The sequence below is a fragment of the Phocoena sinus genome, chromosome 9, assembly GCF_008692025.1.
Source record: "Phocoena sinus isolate mPhoSin1 chromosome 9, mPhoSin1.pri, whole genome shotgun sequence".
Taxonomy (NCBI): domain Eukaryota; kingdom Metazoa; phylum Chordata; class Mammalia; order Artiodactyla; family Phocoenidae; genus Phocoena; species Phocoena sinus.
Genome location: NC_045771.1, coordinates 1,127,729 through 1,149,470, shown reverse-complemented (window position 1 = coordinate 1,149,470; position 21,742 = coordinate 1,127,729). Strand labels below are relative to the sequence as shown.

Here is a 21,742-nt window from a genome sequence, read left to right as displayed (position 1 = left end):
GGGCTACTGTTCGTTGCGGTGCGTGGGCTTCTCATTGCGGTGGCTTCTCTTCTGTCGAGCACGGGCTCTAGGCGTGCGAGCTCAGTAGCTGTGGCTCGCGGGCTCTAGAGCGCAGGCTCAGCAGTTGTGACTCACGGGCTTAGTTGCTCCACGGCATGTGGGATCCTCCCGGACCAGGGCTCGAACCCGTGTCCCTTGCACTGGCAGGCGGATTCTTAATCACTGCACCACCAGGGAAGTCCCTCCTTGACCTCTCTTGAACCCTAACCCCTGCCGAGCCAAGGGCTAGGGGTCATGTTCTCAGCTTCCCTGGCACAGCCAGGCTCACCCAGAATGCTGGGAGGCCCTTTACACGGCACTGTCCCGGGCGGCTGTGGGAAGTGGGGTCTAGGATCCCAGCATCCGCCTGTCTTGGGAGGAAAGGCTCCTGGGGCCTCCGGTCCTGATGCAGGAAGTCTTCCTCTTGTGCCCCCCGGGGTCAGCTCTGAGGGAAGCGGGAGGAGAGAGAGGAGAAGACCCAGGGCTGTCCTGGGCGGCACATCCCCCTTTGTGCCTTTGAAGGAAGAAATCAGCATCTGCATCACCGGTCACATTGCCGCCCGTGCACAGGGTCAGCGAGGGTCACTTCTCCTCTCGGGTGGGGGGACGGTGTTGTCTGACACTCTTTTCCGCTCCTTCTGGGGGAGGCGCTGACGGGGGGCCACCACCAGCCTCTTTCTCCGACGGGGATATTACCCCAAGGCTGCTTTTCCTTAGCAGGATCTGAGGGGTGGTAAGGCCGTGGGGTGCTTGATGGCCGAGATCCAAGGCCCCTGGTGGCCCACTTTCCTCCTTCTGCCACAGCCCCCGCCAAGTTGGTTCCCAGTCCTTCTGAAAGTCCCAGCATCCACCAGAAGCTGCTCTTGCCACCCCCCTACCAGGCCATAATCTCTGGAACTTTCTGACCGAGGCAAGTTTCCTCACACCCAGCCCTTGGTTAATGACACACCCCCCATCACACAAGTGCTCGTTCAGGAGAAGCTGGAGAGCACAGGAAAGTTGGAGGAAGGCTGCAAGAGTCACTAATCACCCATCACTGAGAGATCAGTGTCGTAAGAGCTTTCGAATATTTCCTTCCTGTTCTCTGACTAGTTCACGGATTTTGAGTGCGTACAGCTTTCATTAGAAACAAAAGTGAAATCCTCACATAGACTCAGTTTTGAGTCCTTCCTTCCCACTTAATAGTATGTGTCCTGGTCATTTTTCACATCATCAACACTTTTCAAGACATCATTGAAATAGCTACAGAGCCTTCCATCCTTTGGAGGTGTTACAGGGTGCTTGGTTCTTGTTTTTTTTATTTGTAAATTGTTATATTGAAGTATAGTTGATTTACAGTGTGTTGGTTTCAGGTGTACGGCACAGTGATTCAATTATAGATATACATATACATACATATATATACTTTTTCAGATTCTTTGCCCTTACAGGTTATTACTAAATATTGAGTATCGTTCCTTGTGTTATACAGTAGAAGCTTGTTGATTATCTATTTTATATATAGGAGTGTGTATCTGTTAATTCCAAACGCCAGATTTACCCCTGCCCCGCTTCCCCTTTGGTAACCGTAAGTTTGTTTTCCATCTGTGACTGTTCCTGTTTTGTATATAAGTTCATTTGTGCTTCAATCTTGTTAAAGCTCAACATGGAAACAACTCTGAACGTGGCCAGTTCTCCCAGAAACGTACTTCCAAGATGGGAGCTACACGCCCTGCTGGCCCCCTCTCTGGCCCACGAGGCTGCGGACGTGATCAACTCGAGGCACTAGGTGTGTGTGTGTATCTGCGTGTGTGTGCCTGTACGTGGTGTGTGTGTGCACGCACTCACGTGCCTGAGAGCAGACGCGGGCGCAGAGCTGGCGACACAGAAGTCCTTGCCTGGTTCTCTCTGGGGGCAGGAGGGTCCAGGCTTGTCTGGACACACGTCACAGCCACTAAAAGCCGACGGAGGTGATGCACGTGGGCCACAGAGTCCCCTTGGGATGGAGGTCGCCGGGCGCGGCTGAGCTGGGAAGGGCCGGGGGCCGTGCCGTGGTTGCCATGCCTGCAGACTGTGGATGAGAAACACGAACTGGGTAGCAGAAGCCGAGCAGAATCTGTTTCCCGTTTGCCATCACCGGGTGGAAGGGGGCAGTGGGGACTTTGGCTGCGAGCAGTTTCCAGTGTGAGGCTCACCCTTTCCGGGGAGCTGTGGCCTGTCTTTGAATGGTCGCCTTCCCCACGTTTTGTCACGGGCTAAGCGCGTCCGAACTCTGCTCACTGTATGACGTCATAATGACAGGAGGCTGTTGGGGCTTATGTTGCTGCCCAGTTTTCAGGGTCTTTGCTTCTCTTTTAGGGAACACATTGCGATAAATGAGAAGTGTGTAAAGCTATTTAAAATAACAGGTATCTTTGGATTCCTACTATAAGTTTTTACCAATATGAGAGGAAAACAAGTGGACAAACTTGAATTTTGTGCTCCTAGTGGGTCTTTAAAAGCGTGCTTTTCCCCAGAGGATGCCTGCAGGAAGCAGGTGCGGTGAGAGCATCCTTGGAAGCCGGTGTCTCCTCCAGCCACGCGGACCAGAGGGTCCTGGGGTTACGTTAATAAAAGGTCAGATCTGCTGTACACAGTCTTCCTTCCTTTGTGACTAATTGCAGGGCAGAAAAGATAGCTGCATGTCCCGTATACCGATGTTCCCTGCAGCCCCTTGCGTTTCCACTGCAGTGAACGTCTCTGGGTGTGTTCGTGTGCTTTTCTCTATAAAGCGCGATGAGCTTTGTGGAGCCCACTTGAACTCTGCAGAAACGTAAGTGTGGCTTTAAATCTAAATCATTACTGAAGGCGACGTTTTCATTTGACTTGATGGGAAACCACCCATTTCAACGAAGAAAAAAAATACCACTTATTCTTCAGAGATGAATAATGTTTGCAGTAATATTCGAAGACCCATCGGCATGAATTGAGGGAGGGGATCACCTCTCATGAGATCTACTCTCAGGACAGTTTCAAAGGAGAGACCCTCCCACCTTGCGGAGGCGCTTTCTAGTGGGACGGGGACTCTGAGCATCTTGCGGGTTCCTCGTTGTTCCTGGCAGCTTGCCCAGGCTCTTGCTAATTTATTCAATTCACTAGAGCTCAACGTGGGGCAAGGGGTCCCCAGATATGGCTTGGAGCATCCGCAAGAGATTTTTTCGTCGCTCCCAGCACCTGAGCTACGCATGCAGGCCTGCGGGACACAGAGGCCTGCCGGTGAGGGGCTCTGGGCTGTCCCCAGATCCGGCACAGATCAATGAGCTCTTCATTCAGGTAGAAGAGAAACGCAGAAGGTTTCCCCTGAGCCTATTCTACGGCCAGCATGCCCGTCTGGAGGGCATCAGACGGGCCCCTTGGAAAAGTGGTGTTTATGGCACGAGGCTGCTGGGTCGGCTTCTTTGGGTGTCTTCACGTGGGACGGGCAACTGAATGCTCCGCCACGGTAGACAACACATCCTCGTAATGCCTTCGAGGGGAAGGAAGAAAAGGTGTGTCTGTGCGTGTGATTCGGAAGCTCGGAGCTGCAAGACTCGACAGCCAGGTTCTGCGGCCGGGTCCGGAGCTGACGCTGAAAGAGAACCCTTCCTGCTTTCCAGAGAACCCGCGAGGACTGCACGGAGTGAGCTTAGCTGGTACCCCACCGAGAGGCAGCTAGACGCCGGACAGTCACTGCTGCGGCGAGGGCGTCGTCCTAAAAGACAAAACCAGCCCATCACCTCCACGGCGAGACTCCCACCTTCTGGATTTAGCGGGGGCTCCTTACCTGCGTTTCTCCTGGCCCGGGGAGCAGGTAGTACCATGCCCGTGCGTTGGTGCAGGCCCAGCCCAGACGAGGGGTCGGAATTGAGTGCTTCTGGCTTGGGGGTGGGTATCAAACAGTTAAGGGGCCACGAGCACTTCTCAGCAGTGTTCTGAAACCAGACTGTGATTTGGAGATAAAGACGGAGGATCAAACTAAGCTATTTTCCCACAGTAGCCCCCCCGCCTGCCAACAGAGCTCTCTCTCAGATCGGCAGTCGGGAGCCTTTGTCGCAAGTCACATTATTTTCGTGAAAACTGCTTTTGCTAGCGAGAGATGGTGTTGTCTTACATTTAGCGACGCGGGCTTTCGCGTCCACCAGCTAGCATGGCAGCTGCCTCGGCTCTTCGGAAAACCCAGGTCTCGCCCGGATTTTCGCTGATACTTTATGCAGCTCCAATTCTCCTGCCCGAGCCCGAGCCCGAGCCCGTGCTGCTCCCTCCCGAGTAATAGTTCATAAAAGGCCGATGCAGACGTGTGCCAGTCGCAGGCCCACGTCCTGTCACCGTCCCCTTCTCCCGCCCGGCCCGGATTGGCTGCGCCGCGTTGCCAGGACTCCGTTGCTAGGATGCTGCAGCCTCCAGGCCTGCAGGGAACGCGTAATGAATTATGGATGGATGGTTTTCTCCGAGAGGCCTGATCTGTAATGCAGATGAGCTCCAAGTCACCCCTCTTCTTCTGGCTTCTTAAGGAAGAAAAGAAATCAGCCTTTTAAATCAGAAGCTGGCTTTTACGAAGTCCCAGTTGCCACTGGAGAGGCTGGGCTGCCCATGTTAATTCTTATGCAAAGAGAGGGCCGGGGGTCAGTGTCTGTTATTTGTTCTGGAAAAGCTTGTAGGATTTTCACTGAACTCTGTGACCCTTCGGGGGCATCCTTTTGTGTGTGTGTGATCAGAGACAAAAATGGGATATAAACACCAGAAGTGGCATTTTCTGAATATGAGACACTTTTCCTCTGGGCCTGCGGTGGCTGGGCAGTTATAGGACTCATCTCCCCCCCCCCCCCCCCCCCCCCCCCGCCCTCTCGCTGGACCTCCGCCCCAGAGGCAAAGGAGACCCAGGCCTTTCTCTTCTCCGCGGGGCGTGGCTGGCGAACGCCTCTGTCATGGCCCGCCCTCCATCCGTTTGGGTTGGGTTGGAGAGGGTCCTCGCGCCCTTTTCGGAGGCTGTTGCGTTCGCAGGGGCCTGTGTTGCTGAGATGCTGTCTGCATGGTGGTCTCTGTGCTGCCCACTGCCCGGACTGTAGTGGACAGAGGGGGGCCGGGCCCCCCACCTGCCCCTTCCCTGCCGCCTCGCTCAGGCGCTGGTGCTCTGAGCAGCATCTAAGGGCCGCGTGCTCCATGATAAAGAAGGGGAGTGTTCCAGAGTAAATGCCTCAGGGTTAGAGACCCCTCCTGCCCGGGGAGGGGAGGCTCCACCTTGGACCCTGTGCTCCAGACTCACGTGCCCGCCACGTTCCCACGGCTCCCCTGCCCAGGCTCTTCCTCGGAGGCAGGAGGTGAGGCTCGCGAGGACAGACGGACTCACAGACACAGGAGGCGAGGCATGCGGGCGTCGGGGCTCAGCACTCAAAACAATGAGCCAATTTTCTGGAGAGGCACTGAACTCAGCGAGGATACCTGGTATTACCTGCCTCGGCCAGCAGGTCATCTCTCACCACCGCAGAGAGACCCACAATTATTACAAGGAAGAAAGGAGAGAGAAAGGACTTTATTTCCAAGAGGCAAAGCCTTTATTCCAGAACGGTGGAAAAGCGGTTTAGGTGAAAATTACATTCGTCACCCCCGTATTAGTGTTTATTGAATGAGGCCTGGCTTGGCCCAGGAATTTCAAAGAGATGCATGGTCCCAAAGACCAGTGGTCTCCTGAGACTCCTTCCCGAACGTCGTGTGTCTGAGGCTTGATCTCTTCCGTCTTCTTGTTGAGCGAATGGCGGGTGTGTGTGGTTTTTCAGAATTTCGGGGACGGTTTTAATGAAGAGCCATGGGTCACCTATTCTGCTCAGGGTCACCTAGAGACCATCACTGGTAATAGCAATTGTCTAAGAGTTGAAAGGACAGCAAAACAGAAAAGCCAGGGGGGCTTGGATCTCACCCCGTCCACCTACAGAGCTGGTGGGAAAACGGAGGCGGTTGATCAAAACACGCCGGCAAAGTCCCAGGTGACGTGCCGGTGGCTTCCCCTCCCCCACCGAATCCTCCAGCCAGTTCCCTTCGCTGTGCACGTGCAGCCGGCCTGGCCTCCCCGCAGGAAGGTGGAGGCAGGACCGAAGTCTCCAGGGGTTCCTGCAGCTCATGGAACTTGTGTGATGGGCTGACAGCACCCAGAGCTGGAGGGACGTGAAGGGATCTATTTGGGAACATCTAATGCAGATACGGCTTGTAGGAAAATGGTGTTTTAAAGACTACGTTTCGTGCCATCCAGTTTCTTTACAAGAAAAAAAAAAAAAAAGACAAATAAACGCCAAGGAGAATTCACCCAGGACGGAGACTCAACCCATCTGCTAGCAGAGAGGTGACGCTTTAGCTGAAACAGAAACAAAGCCAGAAGTGCCTCCGCTTCTGCATGAGGTGAACTCAGTGCCGCTTCCAGGAACTAGTGATTCTCTTTGGTTGACCAGATCCCAGTGGTTTTTAATGCTTTATTAATTCCGTGGACACTGGCTTGTCGGGGCCACTGAGCAACGGGGTAATTGCTGGGAGGGCGGGGTCATCGCACCTCACGCCACAACCCAGACGAGGGGAGCGCACAGGACACGCCCGGAGTACGAGGACGGGCTGGGTGTGGCGGGCTTATGCATGTGGCCTGAACAGCCAAGGGTCTTCTTAGCAGAGCTGATGACACAAGGAAAGGGAGGCTTTCCGACAGAGACTCTGGCTGGCTGCAGGGGAGCCTGCCTCCGGGGCCGCTTCTGGTTGAATCGATGAAGCTAAACATGCAAGGGATGACTGAGATATTTGCCAGCTACCCACATGCTGTTCACAGGGACCTCTGGACACCTGGGGACCCGAGGTAGCCACCTGTGTGGGCGTTTCGAGGAAGTGCCATCGAGGAACAGGGTTAGTGGAGGGGAGGCCAGAGCCCCTGCGGCCGCCGAGGTTCTGCCTGGAGGCCGGAGTCACAAAGATGCCCAGCGTGCTTTCAGGACACGACGGGACAATTATTTGGTCTAATGTTCCACACCGGCCCCTGCTCCCCTCGGCCCCATCCACGCTCTGGCTCTCTGGGTCCACTCTCCGCACTGGGGCGCCCTCGAGGGTCACCTGGGTTTCACCTCGTCCCTCCGAGGGGCTAAGCCCCGGGGCGTGTCCTCAGCCAGCTCTTGCTGAGCCCACCCCTCCTGTTCCCACAGGACGCGGCCCTACTAGTGACACGGTGCTTTGTCATCTCCCAGGACAGCCCTCCGTCAGGCAGGCTCAGGACAGCTGAGAGTTCGGCACAGACACCTGGAGTCGAGCCCTGACTGGCGCGTTACTTGCATATTTTATTTAATCTTCCCAGCACCCTTATCCCCATTTTGCCCATGAGGAACTGAAGCACAGAGAGGTGGAGTAACTTGCCCAAGGTCACACAGCAGGTCACCAGGGAAGCTCCAGGACCTGCATCCCGCCTGCTTGGCTGCGTTGCCTCCATCAGGAAAGAGCAAGGACTCGCAAGCACGTCTTAAAGGGGAGTGGGCAGAGCGGAGACGGACGGCTTAAAAGGGAGTGGGCAGAGTGGAGACGGACGGCGTGGCTCCCGCATGAGAGCAAAGACACAAACGAGAAAAGGAAATTGAAGTCCGGAAGCCGCAGCCTGCTCTGCGCTTCCTGAGCGACCGCGCGCACTGCTGACCGTCACTGTCTAGAGCCCCTCTGCTTCTAGTAGGGGCCAGACTGGGAACCCGGTGGAGATAGGGTAGGGACCGACTTGCCCCCTCGATCTCGAGGGTGGCGCTGACCTACCCCCTTGCACGGACCTTGCTCTCGACTCCTGCTGGCTTCAGAGGCTGCCGCTACCCCGACCCCATACACACAGTGGGTCTCAGCCACACAGGCCAAGGTCCGGTGTAGGCTCTTGTCTGGTAGGAGGAAGAAAAAGCGGGCGTGTCCTGGATGCTTCCACGTGGCTTGTGGGTGCCGGCCCCAAAGGGACATCTGCAAACAGCCCGACTCAGAGGTGGCCTCCAGAGACCACCTGGAGGAGAACTGCCGCCGACGGTGGAGCTCCCCCCGTGCACCTGTCAGCACCTGCCGGGGAGGCAGCCTGAGGTTTGAATGTGCGTAGACCACGGGCGGCAGGTCAGGAAATTGGGAAAGGAGTCTGGGCTGGGAAGGTGGCTGGACACGTGTGAGTGGACACCAGGTGTGATCCCCCTGCCACAGAGTAACGGCCGCTGGACAGCATCCCCCATGGGAGGAGGACCAAGCATCCCAGACGACCTGCCAGCAGTGGCCTCTGAGATTCGCCCACACAGCGGGCCCTGGAATGAAGTGGCCACGGGGATGGACACGTGAATAAAGTGCCCACGGGTGTCACAGCCTGGACTCCAAATAGCCAAGGCCATCTGGCCACTGCCGACGGCAAAGCTGAGCCCCCGACACGGCGCCATCCCTCCCAGAGGCCGGCCTGGCCCTCGTGGGGAGCGGCCATGCTGAAGTCCTGGGACGTCCGGCCGGACTTCCCGGCTGTCTCTCCCACCAGCTCACTTCCTGTCTTCCTGAAGGCCCCGCCCTCTGTTTAGCTCACTTCCTGTCTTCCTGAAGGCCCCGCCCTCTGTTTAGCTCACTTCCTGTCTTCCCGAAGGCCCCGCCCTCCCGCCCGCCCTCTGTTTAGCGCCTTGGCCTTGCCTTCGTTGGCCCCAGCCCTGCTCATCTAGGACCCGCCAGACTCTCCGTCCTCAGCCTGATTCCTCTCGGTCTGTGGTCCTTTCTCCGACCCCCAGGGCGTGTCCTGTCACTTCTCTTCCCCTGGGGGTGGTCGTTCTGAGCGGGGTGTGTCTCGCCCTCCACTTGGACCGCAGACCCCGCGGGAGCAGGGCCGCCACGTCCCCTGTGGGCCGTCCCGCCACGTTCCCCTCCGGAGCCGCTGGGCCGTGAGGCGTCCTTCACACCACTCACCTTCGTCTCCTTCTCGGCGATTTCCGCCCTGACACGCAGACGGCGCTCTTTCCTCTCCGCCCTCAACACGGAGTCACCTCTGCGTGTCACAGAAGATTTTGAATAGGAGGTCGCCTACGGCATCCTCAGAAGTTCTCCAGACCAGAAAACAGGCGGCCGTGCAAAACGGAAGAGCCGGCGGTGGCTTCTCGCCTCCCCTTCCCTCCATCGCGGCTGGAGCTGCTCTCAGAACATGGGGTGCCGGGTGACGACCCCTCCAGTGACAGCTGCCCCTGGGACCGTCCACTGCAGTTCGGGTTCTCGGTCTCCTGCTTCCCACTGGCTTGTCCACCTCAGTCCAAATTCCAGGACAGAAGTTCTCGCCCCCTAAACACCTGTTTAGGAGGCAGGTGGTGGTCCGTGAAAGCTGGACGGCCGTGCCCCGTCTGTGGGGCGTGCAGCCCAGTGCCCACACTGCCTGCACCTCCGGCCTCTGGGGGGTTACGGGGCCCTGGTGGTGGAGCTAGTGTCCGGGGGCAGTGGGCGTCTGCCGTGAGAGCTGCCGGCCCCAGGCCAGGCAAGCGGCCTCTGAGGGTGGAGGGGGTCAGGGGGACGTCCGGGTGCCTGAGCAGCCGGTGGGTGTAGTCGGCCACCACGGAGGCGAGGGCGGGAAGTGCGCGGTCTGTCTTGTGTTAACCTCTCTGCTCTGTGACCTGGAGAAGTGATGCTCGCCTTGCTGCCTCTGGCCACGCAGAGCACAGACTGCAGGCTGGAGGTGAGGCGTGGACGCCACGGAGAGTGGAGGCCCCCGGGGCTGACACCCCCTCCATGCAGGTTTCAGGAGCCAGCGTCAGACCCGGTGGTTGAAGGTGTGGAGGTGCTGTGGATGTTCTCGTAGAACGTGGGCTCCTGTCGGACTGCAGGCGGGCCCAGCCCAGCGCCCCGGGGCTGCGGGGACGAGGACGTGGGCCAGGCTCTGAGCAGCTCGACGGCTGCCGTGGCCTTGGCTGGGGACACAAGAGCCGGTCCTGCGCGTGTTGAGAAGGGCCCGGGACACACCCAGCTGGGGGGACGTCCTATGCTGGGCCAGGAGGAAGCCCTGGCGTCCAGCCTGCAGGCCCTGCGGTGGGGGGACAGCGCCGGTAGAGGAGTGCAGTGTGGACGGAGGGACGCGAGCTGGTGTCTGTGCAGACGGGGTCCCTTCCTCCGGCCCCTTCCCATCCCTCGTGGAGTGGGTCCTGTCAGCGTCTCTCGCCTCTTTACGACCCAATCCCCCATCTCTGGTCTCGGGGGATTTAGTAACTTACTCTCTTCTGGGAATGGCCCTGATCTCCCGCTGGCTCTGTGCTTTTTGGGGGACCGGGCAACACGTGTTCTAAACTTGGGGTTCCTATCCCAGGTCTTCACTGTGCAGCACATGCCTGTTTTTTTGTGTGTGTGTGTTTCTTTACTTTCGGTTTTCAAACCATTTCATTTTAGACATGTTCTTATAAACTGTATCTGTTTTCTTTAAGCTCCAATTTGAGATTTGGGATTTCTCTCTACAATCTTATTTTGTGTTATTTATCATGTTTCTTTCGTTGCTTTTTCCCCCTCCCACACTATTTGCTGTTGGATCCATCAAGTTCCTTTATTCTTTTTACCCCCTCCAGGACTCCGGTTCTTCTGGAGCTACCTTCATGGTAATAGGATGGCTGACCCACACGCCTGCTGTGACGCTCCCTCCTCTGAACGCACAGGCCTCGGGATGGCTTCACTTTGATGACCCCTGCCCTTCTCCCATGTTATTTTCATCTGACATTTTAATTCCGTTTTGTTTACAAGCCTACCCTAAAAGTTGGTCATTATGATCATTGCTTTTTACAGTCAAGTCTCTCTGAGTTCCTCCCTGGTTTTTACCAAGGTTCCTGTGGCTTCTGCTTCTGTGTCTCTTTGGCTTTTCACCGTCTCCTACCGACGTGCTGTCTTCCTTTTAAATTTTATTTATTTGTTTGTATTCCCTTATTCCATTTTTTAACTTGGAAACATCGCAAACCCACAGGGAAGCTGCCCAATAGCGGAGAGACCATATTCGTGACCTTCGCCTGGGCTGACGCCGTCGGTTCCACCTCTCTCTCCGTTCTCTCGCTTCCTAATGTGAGTGTTTACTCACTTGCCCTATACTTTATTATTTTTTTATGCTCAACTCTCATTTGTCTTTATTTTTTAAATTTTTACTGGAGTTTAGTTGATTCACAATGTTGTGTTATAGTAGTTTCAAGTGTTCATCAAAGTGAATCAGTTATACACATACACGTATCCACTCTTTTTTTTTTTTTTTTTAGATTCTTTTCCCACATAGGTCACTACAGAGCATTGAGAAGAGTTCCCTGTGCTATACAGCAGGTCCTTGTTGGTTATCTATTTTATACGTACTAGGGTGTATATATCAATCTCAATCTCCAGTTTATCCCTCCTCCCCTTCCCCCCGGTAACCATAAGTTTGTTTTCTGCATCTGTGACTCATTTGTTTTGTAAATATGTTCATTTGTACCATTTTTTTAGGTGCGTAGTTTTTAATTGGCTAAACCATTCGTGAGATGTGGACATGAGGACACTTCTAAACAGTGGAATATGTGTCTCTCAAGACAAGGCGCTGTGTAACCACGACAAAGTTGCATGCAGGAAGTCTAAGATTGTACAAAACGCTTGCCATCCAGCCACAGCTCAAGTTGTGCAGTTATCTCGATAACTTGCTTGCGGTTGTTTAAAATCAAAGATTCAGTGAAGCCTTGCTTAGTTTTCACGCCTAATGAGCACATTGGTTCCTTTCTTCCAGAACAGGTCACTCAGGCTTGTTTTCCTGCCTTCGGTGACAGTGACGTTTGGAGAGGCTCAGGCACGTTTTCTAGAGCATCCCCTCAAATGGACCTCACGCCCCAGCCTCTCCGTCTTTCAGGGGCCGGGCCCGTGTTCTGGCCGTGAGTGGCCGCTGCAGGAGGGGCCCGGCTGGCAGGGGCATCCGGCTCGGCGCGGCTCACCTCCTGCATCCCTCTCCCTCCACTGTGGGCGTCCTCACCTCATTCACGCCTCAGCAGAACACTGAGTAACGCTTGTATCATTTTAAACACCTTTCTAGGCATTTGTCAGCAGAAAGGCTTTCCAGAACTTCTGTTTTCACAAAATGGGAGTTAAACTCTATTGGTTTTGTGAGACTCCCTGGTGCAAGTCCTGTTCTCGCCGGGACCGGGGCACCTGGCCTGGGTCCCCGTCCAAGTCCTTTTCCGCTGGGACCAGGCGGTGACGTCCAGGCCCCGGGTCAGCCCTGTGCTGCTCTCACACTGGCCTGTGACTGCAGGGGACGCCGGGTGCCACCCTGAGCCTCTCTCCTTGCCGTGTAGGCGCCGTCTTCTCCCCGTGTCCTCACACCACCGTCCCCCTGTGTGCGTCTGCGTCTTGATCTCCTTATAAGGACACCCATCGTATGGGATCAGGGCCCACCCACGACCCACGGTTTTACCTTAATCATCTCTTTAAGGACCCCCATCTCCGAACCCAGTCACATCCTGAGGTCCTGGGGTCAGGACCCCAGCACGCTACTCCGAGGGGACACAGCTCAGCCTCTAACGGGCACAGGCCTCCGCGCTCCTCCTCTCAGCCCTCCGGGGTTGCCAGCGGCCACACCACCGGGTCAGGCCGCGCAGGCGCGGTCCGCCGCAGGCTCTCGCATCTCCGTCCCCCGCCCCGACGGCTTCCCTGGGTGCCGGGCCTCCTGAGGCCCAAAGGGGGCTTCGGAGCGGAGCGCCTTCCTTCCCCCTGAGGGAGCCCGCCTGGCGGGGCCGTGCCCTCCTGTGGACGCAGGGAGCCGACGTGGGCAGCCTGGCTAAGGAGGCCGCTGCCGCTTCATCACAGATGGGGATGCCCCGCAGCCCCGCGCCTGCCGGGGGTCGGGGAGGGCTGGCGTCGCCGGCACCCCCGCCTAGCTGGTGGATCGCTGGTTCTATAGAGGAACACAGGTCCCAGCCCCGCGTTTGTCCAGGGAAGCGCCTGGTCCCTTCTGCTGCTTTAGCCGGAAGAGCAGCCTGCCCCTCCCCGCCCCTCCCCCTGGACGCAGCAGTCAGCGCACTGCCCCCCCAGGGGGTGACTTCCCGGCCATCTCCACCTGAGGCTTGGGGTGGGGGAGGGCAGGGTCCCCAGCCCCGCTGGACCCTGGTCCGACAGGAGTAGCCGAGGCTCCTGGCACTTCTGTGGCCCCCAAGAGCCCCTGAGGAGCATTTCCTGGAGGGCTTTGTAGAGGCCCTGGGTCGGCTCCCTTGACGTCTGCAGGTGTCACAAAAGCAGGAGGGAGGGAAGGGGAGAAATAGGAACACGTGGATGGTGTCTGAGACCCGAGGCCCGACCTCTGGTGGGCGAGGCCTCCCCCTGGTCTCCAAGGAGACAGGGCAGCCGCTGCCCGGCTGTGCCTCTGCTGGCCCAGAGCTGAGACCTGCCCCTCCTGAGTGTGGGGTTCGGGTGGGTGCCAGGGAGGGGGACCCACACACACCGACAGACCCGAGCATCCTCCCTCCTCCCGCCTGACAGATGCGCCTTCATCTTGGCCGAAACCAAAGGGGTACATGAACAGTTAAGCTTTTTGTAACTGAAGTTTGCAAACGTCAGGGATGAATCGTTACTACTTCCTGTGTCTGATGGTCTGTTGATGGGCCAGAGCTCTCTGGGTGAGACTTAGGAGGCAAGTATCATTTATCAATTGTTACATATTTATTCCACAGAGTTATTTTTCTTCCCTTTATTTCAGCAGAATAAGGAATTAACCATTTCATAATCTTTTTCACAGAGCTTATAGTCTATTGACAGTTATGATTTAAAGAACTGAAACATAAAATGTAGTTATAGTTCAGTGTATAAAATTTGAGTTAAAAGCGTAAATGGAAGTAAATGTAAAATTTAAAGTCTTAAGATTATACATGTTTTCTAAAAAGCTTTTCGTTCCAGAGTGTTAAAATTCTCTCTTAAGTCTGAAAGGCTCCGTGCAAACTAGAATTAATAAATATAAAAAACTTTCAGTCAAAATTATTTTCAAAAATCTGGGATTTTATTTAATTTATAACACTTCAATCAATTATATGTCATTCAGTGTTGTTGTAAAGATACAGCTCTTCTCAACTCTTGCCTGACGGCCGTCTGGCTACCAGCGTGAGGGACCTGGCAGTTCACACACGGTAGGTCTAGAACTGCACACGTATTCAAAGCTGAGAGGGACGTGATGTCACAAGTGTCCTCAGCTGCCGCGTGCAACCACTGCTAACTCAGGGTTCATTTGTCACGACCTCTGCAACCGCGCGTTGGAGCACAGAGAAGCTCCAAGAGGAAGGCTGCTCGGTCCTGCCGAGAGCACCCTCCGAGTGCACTGCACACCTGGCGTCTCGGAAGGAGGCTCAGACAACGAATTTGTGTGGGTCTTCCTCAGGTGGCGCCTGGTACCGGCAGGGGTGCAGCCCCGTGGTGGAGCGGCGGGGGGACCTGCTCTGGGCCTCATTCCGCAGCTGCCCTCCCTCCTCACGCCTGAGACCCCGACTGAGGCCGTGCTCTGCCTATCCCTTTCTGCCTGTTCTCAGCTCTTAGTTTTACTTTGAGGGTGATTCCTCAGCTTTTTCTTCCAAACATTCTATTAAAATTTTTATTTCACAGTTCTTTTCGACTCTTTGTTCTTTTCTGTTTTAAATAGCATCTTGCTTTTTTCCCCCGCATGGCTGTGATATTTTCTCTTATCTCTCTGGACGTTCTAATTGTATTTTCTATGAAGTTTTCTTCTGCCCGTAGTTTCTGTTCCATAAATAAATCCCCCAGGCCTGGGCAGCTCTGGACGTGCGCTGGTTTTCAGAGTCAGGCTCTTTGCAGCTGGCTCGGGCAGGTCCCGGCCATCTCACAGCGGGGCCTCCGACTCCATCCCTGCAGACTCCTTCTTGGGAGGCCGGCGCCCTTGCAGAGCGGCCCGGGTCTTGCTTGGTGTATGAGCCTTGCTGCTCTGTCTGGATGCTGAGGGCCAGGCCTTTCGTGGACGGCCCCCTCCATCAGGGCTGGCCCCTGCCCTCAGCTGGTCCTGGTGTCTCGGGCCAGAGACCTCTGGGTAGCCCTCCCCGGGGTGAGGCTGTCTTGAGCTGGGTCGGGGAGGGTGGGCTCCTAGCTGTGCAGCTGGACCGGGGGGCTGCGGGGACCCCCTCCCGAGTGGAGGGCTGCTGCACAGGAAGCGCTGGGGGAGGCAGGCGCGTCCCAGCCCCGTCTGGAATGTTCTCAGCCCCTCAGGCCCGCAGCTGTGTGTGTGTGTGTGTGTGTGTGTGTGTGTGTGCGCGCGCGCGCGCGCGCACGTGTGTGTGCGGCCCCGCCCTCTCGGCCCAGCCTGTCAGCTCCGCAGGGCCATCTGGCTCCATCGCTCTCTGCTGGGCCGGCGGGGGCTCCAGTGAGACTGCATGTAGCCGGCCTCTCCCTTGCCTTTCAGGGTCACTGGCCCCAGGGTCACCCCCGTACATGTCCTGCCTGCTCGGCTCCCTGGGGAACCCAGCGGGCAGCACCCCGCCCCCGCCTTCCAGCCCTTCCCCCAGGCTTCAGTCCTGAGACTTCCAGTGTCTGTGATTTGAAAACATCTGCACTGCACCCCTGCACCCCCCCCAGAGACCCTGACACCCACCGCACCCGTCTGTACCAACTGCACCCACTGAGAGAGTTGCCTGGTGCAGTCATTGCTCTGATGAGTCCATTCCGACGAGTGGACGAGCTTTCCAGCCTCCAGAAGCCCCTCCCCAGCTGTGTGCAGCTGTCTCTCCTCCCCTCATGGATGAAACCTTCACGAGAGCCCTAGTGCTCTTCCAGTGCTGTTCTGAGTTGCCCACTTCACATGTTTCTCCAGAATTCACCACAATTCACCCCGGGTAACTGTGCGGGTCATGAGGTTTGGGAGCTAGGGGTGCAGGGCACTGCAACCCACAACCGAGGGCAGTGCAGGATGGAAGGGGAGACTCTCCGGTTGTTGTGGTGTTTGGTGTTGTGTAGACGGACACGGTGGGAGGTGGGTAGCGGCGTTCACCCTGGAGACACAGCCCCAGACAGCGGGCTTGTGCGCAGGGGGTCACCGGGAGCCGTCCCTGGGAGGGGGTCGCAGGGGGTAACTGGGAGGGGGTCGCAGGGCAGGAGTGGCAGGGAGGGGGTTACAGGGGAGTCCACTGTCTTGGGAGCGGTCTTCCCCCCGAGCAGGAACTTGGATTTACCCAGATTCTCAGCTGTCCAGCAGTGGGGCCGGGGCCCGCCCTTTCCCAGGCTGGTGTGCAGGGTGGGAGAGCTGCTGCAGGGCCACCGGTACAATCTCAACCCCTTCGGGTTTGACAGGTGCCTGGAGATGTGACCCCCTTCCTTAGGCTGGATTAGACCCAAGCTCTCTGAGACGTTCCATCATGTTCTGTGTTTGCCTCACCTCGTTCTGTCCCATATTCCTTTAATTAACACCCAGTTGTTGAGTCATCCATGTTTCCAGTAAATTCCATCTTGTTCTTTAGGGTTTAAATGGTAGCATTTTCTTTTTCATGAATCTAGAGGCAAATCCTGAAGGTGGGTGTGTCCCCCCCCCCCCCCCCACTTCTCTGGGGAGATTTGCGGATCAGGCGAGTTTGGTGACGATCTGCCCACATCCAAGGAGATGCAGGTGGTTTAAACCAGACTTGCCCCCTTTTAAAACAAGGTTGCAGTCATGCCAGGTGAGTGCGCCCTTCGGGATGGAGTCTCTCGAGCGCCCGGAGGTGGGAGGGGTGACGGTGGCAGGTTCACATGGACCATCAGGGGCTGGCGGTGGGGGGCTTCCTCTCCCAGAATCTTCATTTCTCACTTCCCTCGACGGAGAATGACAGTGGCAGTCACTCCACACAGGGTCTGGGAGGAAGATCAAACACGGATGCCGGAGTGCAGACCCAAAGGGAAGAGGCCCTCCGACGGTGGGGTTGAGGTCACGCACGGTGCACGGATGCCCAGCGCTCTCTGCAACATCATGGCTGAGAAAGTGCCACACGTTTCGAGGGGCTGCAATGTGCAGACACATCAGTGGGAAAAACACAGGAATTCTTTTAGGCAAGAACATACAACTCCGTTCTGCAGACAACACACGTTCAATGGGAAGGACAGCTTAGGATTACATATGGTGTATATGGATTTTTTTTTTTTTTTGCGGTACGCGGGCCTCTCACTGTTGTGGCCTCTCCCGTTGCGGAGCACAGGCTCCGGACGCGCAGGCTCAGCGGCCATGGCTCACGGGCCCAGCTGCTCCGCGGCACGTGGGACCCTCCCGGAGCGGGGCACGAGCCCGTGTCCCCTGCATCGGCAGGCGGACTCTCAACCACTGCGCCACCAGGGAAGCCCTGGATTTGTTTTTTAATCGCGGTTGAAGGTAGTGTTTTCCCAAAGCCCTCTCTGTACGACAGCTGTGGCTGTTGCGTGTGCCCCGTGGTCCGAGGGACCAGCAGGCAGACGCCCGCCGTCAGGATGGGAACCTCTGCTGGCTGCTGAGGATTCACCGTGTCTGTGCCTCATCCTGGCATGGGCGGCGGGGGTGCGGAGCAGCAGGGGGACAGCGGAATTTTTGTGGGCCCTTCAACGAATACAATAACTAGGTTAGAACATCTACCTAATGAACCAAATTGCAATCCTGTCCCGAAACCATTGTAATCAGATGTAAAATCCCGTTTCCGTCTGAGCACAACCCTGTCCTGTGGTGGGAGACTGGCTGCCCTTGGAAAAACCCAGAACGAGCTCTGCTCCCCCTTCTTTGATGTCATGAGTCCACATCCGATCACTCGGGGTGTTATGGGCAGGGTCTACCGGCAGGCGACCGCAGACTTTGTGTTTTGTGCAGGCTGGCCGTGGAGTGTGTGTGTGTGTCTCTGTGTGTGTGTCTGTGTGTGTGTGTCCCTGCAAGATTCTTCTGAGACAGGCTGCCGTTTCTCTGCATTCAGATACTAGCCTGATTAATTTTAATATCCGGCTGACTGTGCATCTAAGTCAGTTGGAGATGCGTCTCAAGAGGAAAGCTCTAACAGGCTTTGTGCCAATTTGCAGTTTAAGTAAAGGGTGCCTCTAATAGGAGCTGAAGGCTTTGTACTAACCCCCAACAATGGAGAGAGCGAGCCTGGGTGCTGATTACTTAGCCAGCCCCCAGATGCATTCACAGGCCTATTGAAATTCCAATCACTCCTTCCTACTCTTCCCACCTATATAATTGTCAACTGGCCCTTATCATCATTTATTATGCAAAATTGAATTTTTTGAAGCGTGGAGAATGAAGTAATTTCATATGCAAACAGTCAAAACTCTCATGTGTATTCTGGTTCTGTACATGTTGATAAATTCACTTATGATGAGTGACAGTGTGAGATTTTGGGGTCGGGCCGGTCAGTCCGTGGGAGACACTGATGAAAACGATAAACTAAACGCCAGAAGTGTCCCCGACGCATATTGGGGTGAACGTGCGAAATGTCAGTCTGGCCGACGTCTATTAATAACTAAATATGATTGTGTGTGATGAGCAGAGATCTCCATGGTGATTGAGGGGGGGTTTCTTCCGCTCCTTCCAGCTGCCGCTGCTTAGAAATTCCTATCGCTTTTTTACCGCTAATTTGCATAATGACCTTTAAACCTTTTAACTCTTAAAGCTCCGGTTCTTTGTAGCTCCCGAGTCGAGCTGGGGGCTCACGTGCCCTGCACATTTGGGGCCAGCGGCCTAGCCTTTGTCATAGGTCCCTTGGCCCCATTTTCCCCGCCACACCCTCCTGTCCGAGCTCCAGGGTGGACGGTCCTGGAGGGCTGTCTCCTTCTGTTCCCTGGGGCCGGCTGCTCTCAGGGCCCGAACCGGTGACACCTGTGGTCCCAGCATCTCGGGACACGGTGGGAGGGGAGGCCCATTCTAGACGCTCCCTGGGGAGAGCTCGCAGCTGTCTGCGAACCGGAGAGGAGTTCACGGAGGCCAGTCTCGGCTGCTCTGGAGCCCGAGAGGAACTCAAAGCTCACCCCACCCCCTACCGGGGCAAGGTGAACGCCAGGAGGCGTGGGGCTGAACCGGCTTCTGGAGAAGCACAGGTCCTCCGGGGAGGAGAGCCCACTGGGAGCTGTCAATCAGAGCATCTCTGTGGTCATGGACGAGGTACATTGTTATCAGCATCGTTCCACGCTTGTGAGCTGTCAGTCCACAGATACTTTTTTTTTTTTTTTTTTTTTTTTTTTTGCGGTACGCGGGCCTCTCACTGTTGTGGCCTCTCCCGTTGTGGAGCACAGGCTCCGGACGCGCAGGCTCAGCGGCCATGGCTCACGGGCCCAGCCGCTCCGCGGCATGTGGGATCTTCCCGGACCGGGGCACGAACCCGCGTCCCCTGCATCCGCAGGCGGACTCTCAACCACTGCGCCACCAGGGAAGCCCTCCCCAGATACTTTTATGGAGCATCTGTAAATGTTCCCAGTGTGTGTTGGGGGCAGGAAATACGCAGGTGATGCGGGCAGGGTCCCCCCTCCCCAGGACAGCAGACACGGAGCAATAAAGGCAGCAAAATGAGGTGACCAGAGTGGGGAGGCCCCGCCTCTGCTGAAGACCTCCCAGAGGGCTGATAGAACTGAGGGTGCTGCCTCCCTTCATCGGATCCTGCAAGCCCGGGTGGTCCCCGCTCTCATCCAGACGCCCGGTGCTCCTGACGCCCTCGCTGCTCTGGCCACGGCGGGAGGAGTGGCATCTTCCTTCCACCTTAGGGTGGCACTTAATTCTCGAAACATCCGTCCTAGGGCACATTCCAGGTCCAAGTTCCAATCCAAAGTAGGGAGTAGACCCTTCAAAATGCATGTGTGATGCTCGATGTTGGTACAATGAACCTTGTTTGATGAAAAAAAGAGAAAAACTTGAAAAGTTAAGCACAAAGAGATCCGCGAAGGTGAAGCAAACAAAGCAGGACACGACAGGACCACAGCCAGTGGAAGGGCGGGTGCTTCGTGGTGACGCAGCCTCCCTCCGACTGGTGCCTGCGAGGACAGAGGAGAATTCAGTAAAACATGTCGTAAAGGCAAATTCCTGTGGCCAGTTGGGGGCTGGATTTTGTGCCCCCCCCCCAATATATGTTAAAGTCCTGACCCTGTACTTGGAAGCAGGGTCCCTGCTGTTATCAGAGTTAAGAGGGTAGCATCCTGGAGGAGGGCCCCAGTCCGATACAATCATCCGTAGTGGAAAGTGGAGATGCAGACCTGCAGGGGACACCTGGCGATGGGGGCAGGGACTGCAGAGACGCATCTGTGAGCCCGCCATGACCACAGAGGCAAGGAAGCCTCTCCCCTCAGAGCTGCAGAGGGAGTGTGACTCACCCACCCGACCGCACACTTCTGGCCTCAGAACCGTGCGGGACTCCGTGTGCACCCCAGTACAGCCCTTGCTACAGCAGGTTCTCAATTTCCATAAGGAAGTCAGCTGGGATTCCGGTAGGGATTGAGGTGAATCTGCTGATCAGCCTGGGGAATACTTGCGTCTTCCCGGGGTTACGTCTTCCAATTCATGAACATGGGATGTCTTTCCATTTATTTACAGCTTCATTTCTCTCAACAATACTTTGTTGTTTTCAGAGTCTATGTTTCACCTGTTAACTTTATTCATAAGTAATTTACTTTTCTTGATGTTATTGTGAATGTAACTGTTTTCATAATTTCATGTTTCAGACTGCTCATTGCAAGTGTATAGAAATATAATTGATTTTTATATATTGACCTGTATCGTACTCTTTTGCTGAACTAACTTATTAGCTGTGATAGTTTTTTAGCAGATTCCTTGGGATTTTGTACGTACCGTATCATGTCACCTTTCCCACGTGGACGTCTTTTATTTCCTGTTCCTGCCTTACTGCCCTGGGTAGAGCTCCCAGCACATTTATGAATGGGCAGGTGAGAGTCGACATTTGTCTTCATGATCTTATGGGGAAAGCGTTCAGACTTGCACGATGAAGTGTGACATTAGCTGTGGGTTTTGCTTTAGATGCCCTTTGTCAGGTTGAGGGATTTCCCTTCTATTCCTGGTCTGCTGAGTGTTTTTATCATGAAAAGGTCTCGGGTCTGTCAAGTGCTCCTTCTGTACGCGTTGAGATGGTTGTGTCGTTTTTACTTTTTATTCTATTGATTTGATGCATTACCTTAATTGATTTTCAGATTTCAGCCACTCTTGCATCCCTGGGATAAATCCCACTTGGTCATGGTGCATAATTCTTGCATGTTGCTGGATTCAGTCTGCTGGTGCTTCGCTCAGAATCTGTGCGTCCATATTCACATGGACGTCGCCGTGTAGTTTTCTTGAACCTGTGCGTCCATATTCACATGGACGTCGCCGTGTAGTTTTCTTGAACCTGTGCGTCCATATTCACATGGACGTCGCCGTGTAGTTTTCTTGAACCTGTGCGTCCATATTCACACGGACGTCGCCGTGTAGTTTTCTTGAACCTGTGCGTCCATGTTCACACGGACGTCGCCGCCGTGTAGTTTTCTTGAATCGGTGCGTCCATGTTCACATGGACGTCGCCGTGTAGTTTTCTTGAACCTGTGCGTCCATGTTCACACGGACGTCGCCGCCGTGTAGTTTTCTTGAATCGGTGCGTCCATATTCACATGGACGTCGCCGTGTAGTTTTCTTGAACCTGTGCGTCCATATTCACATGGACGTCGCCGTGTAGTTTTCTTGAATCTGTGCGTCCATATTCACATGGACGTCGCTGTGTAGTTTTCTTGTCTTGTGGTGTCTTTGCCTGGTTCTGGTATCAGGCAACACTGGGCT

At 55.5% G+C, this 21,742-nt stretch overlaps 1 protein-coding gene across 1 annotated transcript in view; it reads left to right on the top strand.

Moving 5' to 3' along the window:
• Window positions 1-13,988, top strand: part of DNAJB6 (DnaJ heat shock protein family (Hsp40) member B6) — an 85,560-nt gene extending 71,572 nt beyond the window's left edge. Inside the window, exon 11 of the mRNA XM_032642205.1 lies at window positions 11,753-13,988. The gene's annotated coding sequence lies outside the window, so the exon portion shown is untranslated. The remainder of the gene's footprint in view (window positions 1-11,752) is intronic.
• The last annotated feature ends 7,754 nt before the right edge of the window (window positions 13,989-21,742 follow it).